Source organism: Chelonia mydas, chromosome 11, assembly GCF_015237465.2.
Source record: "Chelonia mydas isolate rCheMyd1 chromosome 11, rCheMyd1.pri.v2, whole genome shotgun sequence".
In the NCBI taxonomy this organism is placed as follows: domain Eukaryota; kingdom Metazoa; phylum Chordata; order Testudines; family Cheloniidae; genus Chelonia; species Chelonia mydas.
The window spans coordinates 19,270,599-19,285,347 of NC_051251.2; the positions used below are offsets into that span (position 1 = coordinate 19,270,599).

At 44.2% G+C, this 14,749-nt stretch overlaps 1 protein-coding gene across 1 annotated transcript in view; it reads left to right on the forward strand.

The window, feature by feature from the left end:
- The first annotated feature begins 1,054 nt into the window (after positions 1 to 1,054).
- Positions 1,055 to 14,749, forward strand: part of THSD7B (thrombospondin type 1 domain containing 7B) — a 496,247-nt gene continuing 482,552 nt past the window's right edge. The window contains exon 1 of the mRNA XM_007057469.3: positions 1,055 to 1,250. The gene's annotated coding sequence lies outside the window, so the exon portion shown is untranslated. The remainder of the gene's footprint in view (positions 1,251 to 14,749) is intronic.

Sequence of the window (14,749 nt, forward strand, 5' to 3'; positions counted from 1 at the left end):
GCTTGTCCAAAATATCACCTTGGGCATTATGTGAGGTGGACGGATCCAACAAGAACCGTGAAATCATGGCCAACACAGACGGCGAAGATGCAGGGCAGCACCTAGCTATCTGAGGTGAAGGAAGTCACTTTGAGAGACTCAATGTCTCGGGCCGCATAGGTGAAGCCAGTACTGGTAGACCTGGAAAAGGTGTGTGTTACTGCATCTCCATCTCATCCCAGTGGGACGAGATAGTCTGTGGGACAATCATTCACTCTTGCTTTTACCATCATGGCTATTTTGCAAAGAGTGTGGAAAGCTGCCTTATTTATTTATTTATTTATTTTTAGTTACAAATTACTGACAGCATTTCGGTGGTTTGGTGCAAACGACTGGCTTTGGCCAAAATCTTTTCTAAATGCTAGTCCCACTTGCAGTGTAGTGGGGATCCTTTTCCTTGTTTTTTATGCCACTTCTAAGAGAAGCCTTTACTTGTTCAAAATTCAGAGTTCTTTCTTAAGTGTTGCTGCCACTAGATAAAAGGTACCACTTGCTCTTCCCCTGTGTGCATCCTGCACTGGGCACCCGGGTGCTTCAGGGGCGGGTGACAGGCAGACTTGCTGCTGCTCTAGAGGAGAGGAGCAGAGGGAGTGGAAAACCAGCCAGTGGAAATGAGAGACCCTCTCGCCTCCAACTTTGCCCTCTGTGAGGTCTGAGCCTTCTGTCTTCCATCATTCTCCCCCACCTCTGCTGGGGAGGGGGGGGGGATTAGGTCTGAACCCTCTAGCCCCCCCGCCCCCCTTCCTGGGCAGGGAAAGGGTCTGGGCTCTCTGGCCCCCACCTCTGTGCAGGGGCAGGGGATATGTGAGACTTTCTCGCCCCTGGAGCTGCCCAACGCGCGGCAGGTGTAGCGCATCCACCAGGCACCTGAGGTCGGAGAATGGGGGCGAAGGATGCTCCCCCCCCCCCCCAACAGGACAAGCCAGGCTGCCGCGAGGAGCTGCTCTAATGATCAGGAGAGGGAGGGGAGGAGGCGGCTGGGGCTGGCTCCCCCGCTTGCCTCGGGGAGTCCCCTAGCAGCCAATGAGGCTGCCGCGCCGTACAGCAGGTGGCGTTAGAAAGCGCTTGTTCCACCTCCAGAGCTTCACCCCTCTCGGCTGTTGCATGCATACGCGCTGGGATGGGTGGTCCGCTGCGAAACCACCATCTTTCCTCCGCTCGGGGAAGCGCGCTGCCGCTCCCAGCCCCCGCGGCAGACTGAGGCAAGGCTGGTAAGTGCCCGTCCCCGAGCAGGGAGCAGCGGCGGCCTCGGCTCCTGCGCTTGCCGCCTGCGCTCCTCCAGGAGCCAGCCTCCCCGGGCTGACTTTGCAGCTCCTGAGAGGACGCTGATCTGGGAGCAGGCTGATTTGGGAGGCCAGTGTAAACGGTCACCTTAAACCTTGTCAGTGATTTAGGGACCTAGGCGGCAGCTGCTCGCAGGAGGGTTGAATCTCTCACACAACTGACTTTTCCTCCCCCTCCACCCCCCCCCCCCCAGCTGGTTATTTTCTGAAAAAAACCTCCACAAACTCTGATCTTATTTCAGCCTAACCATGTTCTCAGATTGTTATGGAAACCTTTGAAGCCCAACAAACCCTGTTCCGCACTGTAAACTTGAGACGGAATGGAGCCGCTAGGGCGAGGAGCGCGTCAACCTGTTAAAAAACCAGAGTTAATTTCTTCTCGGTATGGTTGTTAATCTGCATTGCGATTCCCCCAAAGTCTGTGCGTGCCTTAAAACAAGGAAGAAATTCGCGGGGTTCTGTAATCCGCTAGACTATAACATGGTTAAACTCGTTGTATAGTAGGATCCTGTAGTCTAATTGACGGTCTTGTTGTACTAATATCAACTACTTGGAATCGGAGTTGAAACGCTTGCTGTGAAAGTGCCGCTTCTGTGGCATTAAACAAACGTTGCAACTGTGTTTAAATGAAGCAGATTAAAGCTGCAATTAAAATGTATATACTTCGTTGAAGAAATATCTACGTCTCCTAGCAGAACTCTCTGCAGTAAATGTCCTGATTTTAAATACCCTGCGATCCTGTGTAAAACTGGGATTTAGCTACATCTGTGAAAGCAAAACAGCAGATTTTTTTTACTGTCTAGTTTCTGCACTGTCTTCAGTACTTTTTCTTCTTCTTCCTTCAAAGAGCTTTGGGATGGTATCAGTTGCTTTTCATTTCTTTTGAAATACACTCTCTGTAAAAATGGTTGGAAATAGTTCATTGCTGCACTGGTCAACTGTAAACACCGTTCTTGCATCACCAAAGCTAAAAGCATCTTTTGATTGGAAAAGTGAGGGATACTATCATGCAGTTCGTGAATGTACATAGCATCTATCCTGCTGCAGGCGATAAACTGTCTCTGGAGGAGCTCAAGTAGTGTTTTTCAGAATTATACAGGTAGTCTCTGCAGTGTTTAAATATCCTGAATATGTTGTATTAAATAATCATAGTACAGGATATGATAAAACATGTCCCCATTTTTTGTGGTTTTCTTTGTTCAAGCAATAGCTGAATGTCAAAATGATAAATTTATCTTTCAGGAAGAGTGTCAGGGATGGTACAGGTTTGTTGGGTAACTAGAAGGCAGCTAATCTTCAGGGATATCCCTTTGTGTCCCCTGGTATATGGCTGTAATAGCTGTTTTAAAACTGTCTTTAAAAGATCCCAAAATGCTATTAAATATGAAATTAATCAGGGCAAAATATAATTACATTTTTACCTGCATGTGGAAAAAATGGGTTTGGGGAGATACATTGTAAACTCAGCACTTGTTTAAAGGCTTTTAAAAGTAGCATAGCTTGTACTCAGTTGTCATTTTTGGTTTACATGTACCTCATCTCCTATGTCCAGTGCTCGATGGCTACATAACTTCTGAAGTTGTACTTTGAATGTTAATAGTGAAGCACATCTGTTTTGTCTTTTTTCTACATTAACACTTCAGTTAGTGATTGAAACAATGGACTTTTATATGTGCCTTATTTCCTTAACCACTGGGTTCTCAGGTTTTGACTTAGCCATCTTCATATTTCAATTTACTCCATGTCTTACTACTCAGCAAAGGTCAAACCATGTAGAAACCTGTTCTATATCTGTGTTGGAGACAATAAAGAATGAGGACCCGCAATAAACCTGTTATGATGAGCTAACCATTTGTGGAGGGTGTTTTAAAAGGATGTATGGCCATAAGGAGTACTTGTTGTCCATCGTCTCCAGTTGTCTCACATGATTTAAACCTTAATTGACATGAAACTAGCATTTTCAATATTTCATTTTTCTAATAAACAGAAAAAACATTGTGCATCTTAAATAATGAAATTTTTAATTTTATATTTCTTGGTAGTAAATTGTCTTTGAAGTTTGCGAAAGAAGCTGTGCAGAAGGTGGAAGACAACGATTCATATTTTTATATCTGCTATGAGCGATAAAGAAGTGTGGTGAGGGGTAGGAGTGGGGGCGGAGGAGAATTTATAAACCATGAGAGCTAGTACAGTGCATCTGATATACGTGAATTTCAATCAACGTATTTGAGAAGGGACCTGGTAATATTTTTTGCGGTTTGCACAGGCTGTGCTTTTACAGGTGTCTGATGCTTCCACAAGTTAAGCGCTGAGGGAATAAAATCTTTTCAGAAGTTTGAACAGAATGGGCAAACTTTTTAATGTTTGAAAGCACTAAAATGCTGTGTAAGTAATACCTCAAAGATGAGAAAGGTAACCTTATAATAACATTTATGAGGATCTTCAGAAATTATAATGCTTCTGAGATAGATACAGTACAATGAACTTTTAAAAATTAGAGTTTTCAGACATGTATACTCTTTAACAAGTAGATAAGCAATAAAGGGGTATTTTGATGCTTGAAAGAAACTTCTCACAATGAGATAAAAATGTACAATTAATGCTAATTTACAGTACTAATTAATGGTAAAGAATTATACTCTTAGCTACATTATTAGTGATTATTTGCATTTGATTATCACCCAAAAGCCCTAATCATCATCAGGCCTCCATTGGCTACATGTAGGTGGTGTACAGCATTCACATTATATAACAGATACTGAAGAAAATATTTTCCAGTGGGGTACATGCCAAAAGAATGGAATTTTATACTTCTTAACGTTGCAATACTAGTCTAAATACAACGGTATCTCTTTGTTTGGGGCTCTTAAAAGAATTGGGCCCTGATCCTGAAAAAGTGTCTGTGTGTACATTTGTCCGTGAGTTTAATCCTACGCGCTGTGGGTAGTCTCATTCATTTCAATGGGACCCATCAAAGAGCATTAATTAAACATGTGCACGAGTCTTTGCAGGATCAGGCACTTAGTAATTATGTGATCATTTAAAGTTCTTAACATTCAAAAGCAGAGGGATTCTATACCCACATATTACCTTTTAAAAGCGCTAATGTGGGCTTTCAATTAGCCTAGTGTTTAATATTTTAACTTGTGTGAATATTAATATGAGGAGCCTGATCCTTCTCTAAGTCAATGGTAGTTTTGACATTTACTTCAATGGGGTTGAGGAACGTGTATGATTACCTGATTATTGTTTACAAGTAAGCGGCTCTTCCTACTAAAGACTATCTAAAAAGTCTTTCCTCAAAATCTGACCAGAGATCTGTTTGTTTGTTTTTTTACTCTGTTTCTGCGAGGAATAGCTATCTAATTTATCTAATCTATCTATGTTAATATTCTGTAATTTGGTCGGATTTTATTATGTGATTTTAAAAAAACTTTTTGTAATCCTCCGAAGACACTAAAATACAATAAACCTCATATTTAAGGGTTAAACCTATATATTTTGGTTTAACATGATCTTCTTTCAGTGATCATGTTTCAATAGGTTGTAAATGGAAGACCAGACAGATGGTAGCTGCTGAGCTCCATATGTATGCACTAGGGGAAAGAGGTGATTTGTGCTCTGGGGTCATGTTACCTCCTACTTCATTACTTCTGGATCAGTAACGACATTCAGGAAAACTCTCTACATGTTGTAGTGGCTGCTTTTTAAGTTGTGTCTCTGATGCTCAGGGAGTCTGAATTTAGGAATGGGATGTTTCTTCTTCAAGCTTTCTTAACTTCTTTGTATACACATGTATTGTTGACAAGTGCTCAAGAAACAGGACTTTTATAATACTGTATTGCTTGAAATTGGCAAACTTGTCTCAAAGTTTGAGTTTTCACGATTTTAGTAGTTACTTAGGCCTAGTCCATACTAGAAAAGTTTCACCATGGGTAGGGGCTGTGACTTTTTACTGATATCATGATACCAGTATAATTCTTAGGCCAGGTCTATACTACACACTTATTTTGGTACAACTAGGTCGCCCTGAGTGACATAGTTATACCGACTTTAACCCCACTCTCCCCTGCCCCATGTAGATAGGGTGACCAGATGTCCCGATTTTATAAGGACAGTCCTGATTTTTGGGTCTTTTTCTTATATAGGCTCCTATTACCCCCCACCCCCATCCCGATTTTTCATATTTGCTGTCTGGTCACCCTACGTGTAGACAGTGCTATGTAGGCGGGAGAACTTCTCCCACTGACATAGCTACCACCTGTCACGGAAGTGAAGTTACTAAGCTGATGGGAGAGCTTGCTCCCATTGGCTTTGAGCATCTTCACCAGAAGCACTGCAGTGGTGCAGCTGCACCAATGCAAGTTTGTAGTGTAGACCTGCTTCTAGTGTGGATATGGTTATACTGGTATAGCTTATTTTGCTTCCTGAACCAAAATAAACTATGTCAGTATAAGCACTTTTATCCCAGTATAATTGCATTCACACTTGGGGATGGGATGGGGGGTGGCATGGATGGCTGCTTTAACTATCTTAGTATAATTAAAGCAGCAAAACTTTCTAGTTTAAGGGTATGTCTATGCTACTAGTGTAGTATAGACACTTACTACAGTGACAGAAAGGGTTTTTCTATTACTGTAGTAAATCTACCCCCTTGAGAGGTGGTATCTAGGTTAATGGAATAATTCTTCTGTTGACCTAGCTGTGCCTACAGTGGGAGTTACGTTGATCTAGGTATATTGCACAGGGCATGACATTTTTCACTGCCCTGAGCGATGTAGCTAGGTTGACCTAAGTTTTTAGGTGTAGACCAGGCCTAAACAAGCCCTTAGTGTGGAAGCTATAGTGAGAGAGAAGAGGGGTGTAGTCTGTGGTTTTTTTTAAAACCAAAAATTCAAGAGTCTGGGAATCCTCATGCTCGCAGCATAAACTAATTGGGGGAGGGTAGGAAGAAACTTCCATGCAGGCAGGTTAGTTCATAACTCCCTATTCAGGGTTTCTTGCCCCATCTGGTGAAGTATTTGGTATATGTCAATATCAGAGACAGGATACTGCACAAGATGGGCCACTGGCCTGATCCACTATGGCAATTCCTCTGTTCCTGTGTGTGTACAGAAATGTATGTAAGATGCCCTTGACCAAGGTACTGGAAATGAGGAAAAAGAGATATGACAGTATGAGGCTGTAAACAAATATAGAAACACAATTATGGTACAAAGAACATGAAAGCTATTAAAAATCAAGTGCATACAGCTTGACTAGGAAGTATAGTATGAAAAGAAGAGTAGGGGAAGGCAAGTAAAGGAGCAATGATCATGCAGAGATAAACAGTTTCCAAATAATGAACATTTTACATTATTTCAATGTAGTAACGGAGGGAGTGGGGGGGAAAGGATAGAAGAAGACCTAAACAGAAAATGTGAAAAGGACTTCAAAAAAAGAAATAGTCTGAAAACAGTGAATATTGGGTAATATTAAAATGAATGAGATGATCTGGATTTTAAAGCAGAGTAGCAATATTCTACTTCTATTCTGGCTTGGAATGAATAACTTTTTTTTTTGTTAATGGGCAAGTAAAATATCATCACCAGTACAGCAGCATAATGGTAACGGTGAGTACGTAGGTTTTATCCATGGGCTGGCTCATTTTCTGATCAGTTCAACCTTTCAGAATAAAGAAACATCAAATCACACAATAGCTGTAGAAATTAACTGTAATTTTGGCAATTTCTGATCTATATTTCTTCAACAACAGGCAATAACACAAACAGCTGTATTTCCGTACCATATAAGGGAAGCACACAGTCTTCTTTATGCTTCTGTTTTGTCAGATCATGGTGGGCAGAAGAAGTCCTGATGTAGTCCCAGAAAACATGGCCAATGGATAATCTCTACCTAGGAGTACTTTAGGGTCTCTGCTTGGGCATCTGATAACTTGAGTGTTCTTTGTTTTGGCTGTGGTACTCAGAACTGGTTTCCTAGCCATTTTCTTTTTACCAGAAATAGCAGAGACCAGAATAGGATCTGAGATTTGCATTATGTGAGAGAAATAATTCCTGGGCATAGAAGTGCTGGAACAATTTGTATAGTGGGGTTGCTGAGAACCATTGAACCAAGCTGTTAATCCTGTACATGATGGAAACCATTTCAAGCTAGGGGGGTGCGGCAGCACCATCAGCACCCCTGGTTCCAGCACCTATACCTGGGCATAACACAGGATCTCTAAGATACTGTGACAACTAAAGGCTTGAGCAGTTCGGTACAGGTATAAACAGTAAACATAACTTATCCTTACTTATCATATCTTGTGTCACTGTTGCAACAAATTCCAGTGCATCTACTAATACTAAAAGGATATGTACTGCAACAATTTGCAGTTTATGTGGCAGCATTTTGTAGTGCGTGACTTACTTTCAGTGAAACATAGCTTATATTTTTTGGGCGGTGGGGGGGAGGGAGAGGGCAGGTTGCCTGACATATTACCTAGGCTGTGGCACACCTCATTCTAAATAAAAACAAACAGGAACAAAAACCTAGGCCTAGATTCCTTGCTCTCACTTTTTTTATATTGGTAATTGCCACTCGGTTGTGTGCTATGTCATAAAATATGCTGAAACAGATACAGAAAAAAGAATATTTCTAACCTATTTACCTGTTCAATGTGTATTCAGTTACACTATGATTATTTATGACTGTTGCCCACAACATGGACTGTCTGTCTGTCTGTCAGATATGGTGAATAGTCATTAATTTATGGGATTAAAGCTCGACCTCTTTCTCTCTAATGGGCTGAAACCAGGGGTCACCCAATGAAATTAATGGGCAGCAGTTTTAAAACAAAACAAAAGGAAGTACTTCTTCACACAACACACAGTGGACCTCATTGCCAGGGGATGTTGTGAAGGCCAAAACTATAACTGGATTAAAAAAAGAATTAGATATATTCAAGGAGGAAGGTCCATCAATGTCTCTTAGACCAGATGGTCAGGGATGTAACCCCATGCTCTGGGTGTCCGTAAACTTCTGACTGACAGATGCTGGGACAGGATGACAGGGGATGGATCGCATGATGATTGCCCTGTTCATTCCTTTTGAAGCACCTGGCATTGGCCACTGTCGGAAGACCGGTTTCAGAGTAACAGCCGTGTTAGTCTGTATTCGCAAAAAGAAAAGGAGTACTTGTGGCACCTTAGAGACTAACCAATTTATTTGAGCCTAAGCTTTCGTGAGCTACAGCTCACTTCATCGGATGCATACTGTGGAAAATACAAAAGATGTTTTTATATACACAGACCATGAAAAAATGGGTGTTTAGCACTACAAAAGGTTTTCTCTTCCCCCACCCCACTCCCCTGCTGGTAATAGCTTATCTATTTGTGCTGGAAATGGCCCACCTTGATTATCATACACATTGTAAGGAGAGTGATCACTTTAGATAAGCTATTACCAGCAGGAGAGTGGGGTGGGGGGAGAGAAAACCTTTTGTAGTGGTAAACACCCATTTTTTCATTGTGTATATAAAAACATCTTCTGTATTTTCCACAGTATGCATCCGATGAAGTGAGCTGTAGCTCACGAAAACTTATGCTCAAATAAATTGGTTAGTCTCTAACGTGTCACAAGTACTCCTTTTCTTTTTGTCGGAAGACCACTGGTCTGACCCAGTATGGCCATTCTTATGAAACCAAAACCCAATTTCCAAGCACTTCTGAATTTCAACATACCTGATTTATATTTTCTTGGAGAATAAATTTATCCAGGAATCTAAGTGCAATATATTCTATATTTTCTGGAATAACACAGACAAGCCTACTCAGAGGCATTCAAGAAGCAGTACTTCTAGGGTTAAACCTTTGGGGACTGGGTAGAGGAATAAGTACAACTTCCCAGAATGATAAATATCTGAATTTGGCTTAAACTTTATCAGCCCAAGTTACTTTATTGGGCAAATTCAGACATGCTATACAACCTGCAGTCACATGGCCCCATGATTCTGAGGGAGGAGTTTGCAAACACTATATACATGTATTGTTTTGTGTGTGTATATGTGAAAGAATGGCTTGTCATTCTAAGATGTTGTTTGTTCAGTGATGTTTTTTCCTGCTTCCTTAACCTTGTCTGTGTTACTTTTCTAAGTATGTTGCACTTACACTCCTGATATGTTGTTTTCAAACAGAATCATATAAAACTTGCATTAAAACTTCTCAATTTTTGATCACACTGTGTCCCAATTTCACTATCCTGAGCACAGGTATATTTAACTGTATCCGTTTGGAGAAAAGGTTTAGTGCAGAAATTACTGTAGGCTCTTCAAATACTTAAATTATTTGACTTTTTGGTGCTAAGCAATTTGTACTTTCAGATCCAGTTGAGCCCTGAGTGTTTGGACAATGTACTGAAACGATCAAGCAAAAAAGTGTAATTGGACAATGGTTGCTCCATGGTCTAATCTGGCTGAAGAATAAACAAATGTAGAGAGGCTTTAAAATGTCTACAGGTAGCAGTAAGATAAATATTTGGTTCATAGAAAAGAAAGCAGCTTATGTATTTAAAATAGCAGAAAATTACTTATGCTAAGGGAGGTGTAGAAAGACTATTAAAATTTGGTACGTGAATAAAAAGAAAGAGATGCATGAGTGAGAAATGGAAAGGTGGTGGTAACTCAGAACAAAGATGAGATATGACAAGAAAGAGTTCTGGTGAATGAAAACAGGAAAGAGAGGAGGCAAACAAGGAAGCTGATAACAAAAAACTGGGACTGTAAATGTGTTCAGAAAGATCACTGGATTGAAACCATGGAATGACAAAGATGGAAGAAAAGGCAAGAAAAAAGACATGATGCAGCTCTGGTTTTAGTTAACTGCAACAGAGAGAAAAAAGATTGGGGGTGGGGGGTGGGGAGAGCAGCTTATGCCACTCAGATCATGACATGAGTCAAAGCTAGAAAGGAGAGAAAGAGAAACTTTAAAGAGCAAACAAACGATGGAGAGAGAAACGGCTCAACAGAAAGTATAGAAATAAACAAATACCCACCCAGTTTTATGCACTATACCATTGATGTGCTAAATACATCAGGCTAAATCTTTCTGATGCATCTGCTTACACCAGGTCTAATTTTGGCAAGAAATGTGGAAAAACAAAATAACTCATAACAAACTAAAGAGGATCCCTTAAATACATCCATGATCAACCTGATGGCCCCTTCCCCAAGTGACACTACTCCAGCAGAGATTGGAGTAGCTTTCCACCAGGGTGATGTTCTTGAAAGATTCTCAATTCTGGAACTTTCTTTCACCCGGGTCCAAAACAGCCTGAATTTGTTAAGCTTCCAGGCATGTTGCAAAGGTCATCCTTTTTGTCTCAGATGTTGAGGGTGAAAGAAGATTGATGAGCTGAGGTGATAGGGTTTGATTATTGTTTGGGAGGGAGGTGGGGGATCTGATCAATGTGGTTAAGCCGAATGAGTTTGTTTGTTTGGATATCTGGCGCCTCTAGAAGTCGGAATATTAATTACTTTCATTTTTATATTCAAAAATCAAAAGGAAGATGCTTGTATTTGGGAGTTTGTCTGAAGATGATGTGCATTTTGTTTAATTAAAACTGCCTCAAACTCCAAGATAGAAATTTTTTAAAATTTAAATTAGAACGAATACATTTGAAGCCCATGGGGAAGCACTGCGCGAGCCTGGGCGTCCTCCGCGGGCCCTGGGACCAAGTGTTCGCCGCCTTCTGGCAGCGCTACCCGAACCCCTACAGGTGAGCGCCCCCCCGCGGCACCGGGACCCCCCCGGGACCCCGCCCCCCCCCCCGCGGCACCCCCCCGCACCGGGACCCCGGCCCCCCGCCCCGTGACCCCCCCCCGCACCGGGACCCCGGCCCCCCCGCGGCACCCCCCCCGCCCCGTGACCCCGGCCCCCCCGCGGCACCCCCCCGCCCCGCGGCACCCCCCGCACCGGGACCCCGGCCCCCCCGCGGCACCCCCCCGCCCCGTAACCCCCCCCGCCCCGGAACCCCGCCCCCCCCCGCGGCACCCCCCCGCCCCGTGACCCCCCCCCCCCCGCACCGGGACCCCGGCCCCCCCGCGGCACCCCCCCGCCCCGTGACCCTGACCCTTTTTCCGGCACCGGGACCCCGACCCCCCCCCACCGGCACCCCGCCACCCCCCCGCACCACCCCGACCCCCCCCCATGGCACCAGGACCACGCCACCCCCCCCCCCCGGCACCGGGACCCCGCCCCGGCATCGGCACCCCATCTCTCTCTCCCATTCCCCCACCTCTGCGTCAGGACCCCCCACACCCACCTCCGGCACCCCCCACACACCGGGACCCCACATCTCTCTCCCATCCCCCTCCTCCGGCGGGCGCCCCCCACGCCATCCTGACCCCACACCCACCTCTGGAACCCACCGACACCCCCCTTTTCCCCCACTGGCCCCCCCCTCCCCACCCCGGCGCCCCCCCACAGCGGTAGGGCGTGGGTACAAGGAGCCCGCTCCCCAGGCAGCTCTGGGTCGGTGTCCAGCACTGTTTGCTGCCCATGTTTTCTCTGTGCTGAGCCCCTCCTCTCGCGGGCTGGAGGGGCCTGCGTGGGGGGTGGCCCTGTGGCCTCTTCCTGCTGCTGGCCCTGGGCAGCGAGCGTGCCCCACCGGTGCCCTGCACTGCTTGCTGTGCCCGACCCCACGGAGCCACTGCGAGGGGCAGTGGTGGGCCTAGACTCCAGCGTTTTGTTGGCAGGCCCCTGGCAGGGAAGGGAGATCTGTGTCGTGTGCCAGCCCTTCGCTGAGGCGGGGGGCTGGGTCTGCTGAGACATTTGTCCCCAGCCCCTTGTCCTGCTTATGGCTCAAGGGCGCACGCACGCACACACACACGGTGCCCACGCACGCTCGTTCCCGGGACCATCCGCCCTGGAGCTGGCTTGATGCGCCCAGCGTTTCTACCCAGCAAAAGCCAGTTCGGTGACCGTCTCTGCTGCGCCTGTGGGATCCGCTGCCTGTTTCCAAGGTGTGGTCTGCCAGAACCACAGGTCTCTTGCATTGCACCACGTGCCAGGCAGCCACTCCCTCTGAAACCAGGATGTCTCCTATCAGAAACTCCTTCCATTGCTCACATGAGCTTCCCTGGCCACCTCTCTGGCTCGGAACGTTTGATTATCCTCCTGCAGGTTCCCTGGTGGGTCCTCCCGCATCCCAAAGATCCTAGCGTGCATTAGCCTTTAAACCCAGCTGTTGCTGTGCCCACTGCTGACATGCAGCGACTTCTGGGGTGATATGCAGTAGCTGTTGAATAGCCGCACACCAAGGTTACAAAGCTCCTGGAGCCAGGAAGTGAACTGGTTTTTTTTGTAGGAGTGGTGGGTGAAATTCTGTGGCCTGCGTTGTGCAGGATGTCAGACTAGATGATCATAATGGTCCCTTCTGACCTAAATATCTATGAATCTATGAAATAGGGTAGTACTAGACAGTGTCAATTCTGAGATGTAGGAAGGGAGGGGAACTGGAAGAGGGCAGGCAGGTGCTAGAAATACAGGAGAACTCAAGAGGTTTAGGTAAGTTGTGGCTGTGCATCTAAAATTCTTTTGGGTGTACCCAAGCTGAACTTCTTAGCCCTATTGCCTCACTAATAATGATAGTAATAATCTTCCCCTGTAAAGGAGCATAAGGGAGTGCAGTAAGGGATGTAAGCCCCTATTTATAAAGCTGCTAAAAGTGCTTTGGAAGGTATTTGCCGGAATAGCTTTAGATGCTGGTGCAGCTAGATGGAATTGTTCAGTAAGGTTGGCTCTGTTTCAAAAGGTCTGGATGTCGAGTCAAGCCCTGCAGAGATGAATTTAAGAGAGTATTTTGCAAATCAAGATTTGAAAATGAAGATACAACTATTTTTCCAACCAAAATGATGACCGCATCTGCATGGTTAGAATTGATACGATCTGTCTTTATGGGGATTTGCATACCTGCTGTTCTCTGTTACACTTGCAAAAGTAAAATCAGAATAATCCTGCTGGGACCAATAGCTTAGGGTCAGAAACGTTCAATAACAACTTTAATTCTTCCCTCTAAAGGAAAAAGGATCAAAACATTAAAGGACTCAATTAAGTGTAACAGAGAAAGTAATATTAATGACCAGTAAAACAATAACAGAAAAATTGACCTAACAGCCATATCTGAAATGCTTCACTTGCCAAATTGTCTATTACTTTCTACCCTAAACAAGGTGAGCATGTTAATCACTTGTTTTGTGTTGTGAATCAGATACCTTAAGTACTATGGCTGTGCCCAAGAACACCTCCTTTAGCCTTGTCCTGTGTTCTAACACCATCTGCCTACCGAATCAGACCTTGGATTGGTGGATGATCATGCTTTTGCTGTGATATTTTCTAGGGTTTGGATCTTGCATGTTCACACACCAGCCACTGCCCTGGGCCATCCCTCTGCATTTTAAATAGTATCTGAAGAGCACATTATTTCCCCCCCAGAAGCATTCAATTTTAATCAAATTACCCTATACTAGAAGCCATCTGTGACAATCAGGGTCCAGACACCCCAAGGGGAGAACAGAAGGTTTAAACCCCCAAAATGAGCAGTTGAATAAGCTGATTGCATACTGTGTTATTGTAGTATAAAAGTATATTAGGTGACATCTTTTGTGAAAGCTTGTAATAGTCTGCACTTGATGGTCATTATTATATATGTATACAGACTGTGGTTATAAATTTATGTATTTATGCATATAGAAAATTGTATTAATAATCTATAATAGAACTTCAACTAGAACGTCACAGCAAGAAGGGGCCCCTGCTTAGCCAGGTGTTTACAGAAAACCAGCTCCAAGTAACCATCTATAGTCCGGACCAGTAAAAGCCAATGATGGGAAGTTTGAGACATCCTGGCTATCAAGCCAAGAGGGAATTTCCCCCACTCTGAATAACCATAAGTTACATGCCAGGAAAGGGCAGGGGGAAAGGAAAAAGTATTTTTAAAAAGGAGGCTTGAAACTGAGGTTTTCATCCAGAAACTAAGGGACAGCCTCTATTCAGGAAGATTTCCATGAACACAGGAAAATTGTTCGAAGGCAAAAGGTAACTTATATTAGACAAGGGATTTTATCTAATATGAAAGTGTAAAGCCTGAGGTTGTCTTTGTTTGCTTTCTGTGTAACTTGTATATGTTTGCCTTCCCTTACTATTTCATTTTTGAATCTGTGGTTTTCCTATAGAATAAACTTTGGTTTATTTTTATCCCAAGCAGGTCTCTGATGTGCAAACTGCATGGAGTGTGTGCGCTAAAATGAGCTGATAACTGGAGAGCTGTTTTCACACATTTAGGGGTGACAAACCAGAGGGGAATGGTCTGTGTGTCGGGCCCTTAAGAACTCAAGGAGGACAGAGTTGGGGACATTTAGGACTGGAAGGACTGTTGATGTCACATTG